Consider the following 3,808-nt stretch of genomic DNA (forward strand, 5'->3'; position numbering starts at 1 on the left):
GAACTGAAATAGACATCTTCCCAAACCAGTTTTCAGATGGATCCAACATTCTTAAAAAGGTCAGGAAGACCTCAAAGCTGATCCACGAGGGCGAGGAGCCCATTGTGGGGCAATGTTTTGACTTACCCTTGCATGTATATGTGTGCACACACACTTCATGACATTTATATTCAGGCATTTGCTTGTTTGGTCATTTTTTTCTTTTTTAGTATTTTGGTAAAATGTTTCCTCTCTTTTTAAACTGAAACTCCAGTCTTAACTCCTTTCTCCTTTTAAGTTGAAGGAGGGGGTTGGTCCCTACAAAGAAAGATATTTGGGTGGAGCAGAGCACGCCTAGAGGTCAGACCTGAAAATGCAGGTAATTCCTAGATTCCCTACTTAGCTTCACAGTACTTTCAAATGCTTCCAAAACAGTTCATGAAAAAGTCAGTGAGAAAATAATGGACCTTTGCCACGAACTTTTTGAAGCCCCCCTTATATACAACTCATTATATTTGTTTCTCTCTCTCCTTTTCTTTCTGAAGTACATTTGATAATTGCTTCCCTCCCTGAGAATGTCTTAAAACAAGCAAGCAACTTATAATGTTGCTAAGTGCTGGTGGCACAAGAGGTAAATATTTGACTGCTAACTGAAAAGTTGACTGCTTCAATTCAGCCAAAAGCTTAAAGAAAAAAGACCTAGGGTTTTGCTTCTATAAAAATCACAGCCAAGAAAAGCCTATGAAGGAGTTCTACTCTGTCGGATGGGGTTGTTCTGAGCGGGAATTGAGCACCCAGCACCTATCACAGCACTGGCTCCTACAGCGAGGTTAACCTTATGATTATCAAGCAGACATTGCAATAACAGTATGCCTGTGCAGTTATAACAAACTAAGGCTTCCATCAGAACAATCTTTGGAAACACCTGGAGAGTTTGAGATGGCAGTGAAGGGCTGCCACACTCTGGTATACTGGCCTACCCATCTAGTTAGAATCAACTCGTGTATGATGGATACGGAGAAAGTTGGAAGTGGAGAAAGTATGGCAGCTATATGCTTGTGTTTTCTTACTCCCTAGGAAGGGTCATGCTGCTTATGATTTAATAAGTTTAAATCTCGAAGTAGAAGAAGAAGACAAGATGTGGTTTCATTGATAGGTAAGGTGAAAAAGAAATGTAGATGAATATATGGTGGAGTAATTTATAAGGTTATTGAAAAACTTGAGAGGCGGGAGAATTATCAAAGAAGGGAACATAAAGAAAGTTGCTTTGGTATATTTTGATTCAAGAAATGTTATTGATAGTGTATTCTTCAAATTTGAAGGGGGTAGGTAAGCAACATCTCTTTCACTCTTCTTAAAAAGAGGCCTCAAGAAAGAAATGTTACCTGCTTCATTTTCCTCACTGGTCTAGTGCTGCTGTTCTTTTTGTTATTATCATCATAATTAGCATCCCAGTGGTATGCATGTGGTTATTTTCTAATGACAAACATCTGACCAACAAATTTAAATATTTATCACCACCTGAAGAGCCCTGGGGGCTTAGTGAATCACAAGTTGGGCTGAGAACATAAGATCAGCAGTACAAAACCACTGGAGAAAGATGAGATTTTCAGTTCCTCTAAAGCTTTACAGCCTCAGAAACCCACATAGATTTTTCTACATTGTCCTATGGGCTTGCTATGAGTTGGTTTCAACTCCATGGCAGTGACTTTGACTTAGTTTAGTTGGAGATTGCTGGTTTAACTTATGGCCTAATTTATTGCATTGGGCAGCTCTATTCCACAAACCTTAACATTTTAAGGGGCAAAGATGTGACTTTGAGAACTAAAGTGCATCAAACTCAACCCATGGTATTTGGAATCGGCCCATGTGCATGGGAAAACGAGATGATGAGTAAGAAAGACTAGGGAAGAACTGATGCATTTGAATTGCGGTATCACCAGAGAATATTATGAAGGATTTCCAGAACAACAAGCAAATCCGTTCTGGAGGAACTATCACCAGATTGCCCCTTTGAAAGTGAAGATGGTAAAACTTCATTTCACCCACTTGGCACACATTATCAGGAGGCGATTGTCCCTGGAAAGGGACAGCATGCTTGGTGAAATAGAGGATTAGCAAAACAGAAGAGGTTCTTCGGTAAGATATATTGACACAAAGGCTGTATCAAGCATACCAGCATGTGTGAGGATGGCGGAGGACCAGACAACAGACACTATTATATTCCTACTGTACGATGTGAAAGTCCAGTGTCAAAGTCATCCTCATAAAGGTGACTGCAAGTCTTCCTTAACCTAAACTAAAAATCCACTGCCATCATGTGAATTGGAACTCATTGCTACCCTTTACAGGAGGTAGAAAGCCTCATCATTCTCTGGCAAAGCTGCTAGTGGATTTGAACCGGCAACCCTGAGGTTAGTAGTCTAACACTCACCTGACAGCACCACTAGAACCCTTTAGACATGTCCTTATTACCATTAAAATGTGATTCTGCACCATCTGCTTTCTTCAAGGGTCTGTATGCTGAAGCTTGTATGCAGAGAAACTTCTATCTCGAATAATGATATACAAAGAAAACAGTAACGCAGTCTTAGTGAATCCTGTTACCAACTCCCCCATTCCTTTGTTGAATTACATTCAAGTGCTTCAAAGAGGTGTTTTTTCCTCTTAAAAAATATTTTAGGTCAGTTTGACGTTAAAGAGAAATTGTGCATTAAGTATAGAGCATTTCCCTTGAGCCACTTCCTCCTGTATGGTTTCTCTTAGTAGTATCTTACATTTGTAACAATGAATTAACCAACAGAGATCCGTTATTATTAACTAAAGTTTGCATTAGGGTTCTCTTTCTGAATTTGCATTTCTAGAACCATGACGTCTTAACAGTTAAAACATTTGACCCTGAATGACTGACAGGGAAAAGACCTGGCAAACTGCCCCTGTAAAGATGACAGCCTGGAAAACCTGGAAAACCTGAGAGGGGTTCAGCTGGTTTGCTTCAGTTCAGCAGAACCCAGACCTAATTCTGTGCTGAATTCAGTCAACAGGTAGAAAATGACCCTTGTAATCAGGGTTCTCTTTAAGCTGGATGGCTAAATAGCTGCCCAATATGGAAATCACAAATTTATATTCTTTAGTCTTTTTAAAATTTTCATCAGCCCAACAGCATATTGTAAGCTCCCCTTAGTCATGTTCACTGCACCCACAAGTATAAAAAAGTAGAACTATGCTTGTAAATATTTATGTATTCATTTCACAAAACTAGTTATACTTCTGAAGAAATACTATATTTTTATTCCCTTGTGTTCATTACTTCAGTAAGCAAACATATAAAGAGGAAAGGTGCTAACCAACCAGAGGGTGACACGCTGTCATTCATTTCAGCTTTGTGTTTCATTCCCATGCCCACAAGATATTTATTATGAGTGATTTCTGCAGTCCCGGAAAGTGTTCAAAGAGCTAGAAAACATTGTCAGAACAGTTGCTGTTAAGTTCAGCAGAAGCAGAAAGGGGCTTTTCCAAGATGAATATAATATGTTCAGAGAAGAGAAGACACCTGTTTGTAATATATCAAACACAGTGACTGTTATCTAATTGGCCTACCTCCAAAGGAATGGGAACCTACTTCTACAGTGACAAGATGGTTAAGGATACATCACACAGCTGCTGATGCTGGGATGAAAGTGAAGAATATTGCAAGTGAGGAGGCCAATCAAGAAGCAATATGGAAATGTCTTAAGTAATAGTTTTATTGTTTTTGTCGTGTTATTGTTTATACTTTAAAACATAACATAATTTAGTTTGTGTACCTCTTTTATTGTTCTTATTTAAG

The 3,808-nt window shown here is 38.9% G+C and overlaps 1 long non-coding RNA gene across 1 annotated transcript in view; it reads left to right on the forward strand.

Moving 5' to 3' along the window:
* The first annotated feature begins 3,280 nt into the window (after positions 1–3,280).
* Positions 3,281–3,808, forward strand: part of LOC123521414 — a 1,996-nt gene continuing 1,468 nt past the window's right edge. The window contains exon 1 of the long non-coding RNA XR_006679858.1: positions 3,281–3,715. This is a non-coding gene — a long non-coding RNA (uncharacterized LOC123521414). The remainder of the gene's footprint in view (positions 3,716–3,808) is intronic.

The sequence above is a fragment of the Echinops telfairi genome, unplaced genomic scaffold (genome assembly GCF_000313985.2).
Source record: "Echinops telfairi isolate 266 unplaced genomic scaffold, ASM31398v2 ScPeMD7_1;HRSCAF=3_0, whole genome shotgun sequence".
NCBI classification, from domain to species: domain Eukaryota; kingdom Metazoa; phylum Chordata; class Mammalia; order Afrosoricida; family Tenrecidae; genus Echinops; species Echinops telfairi.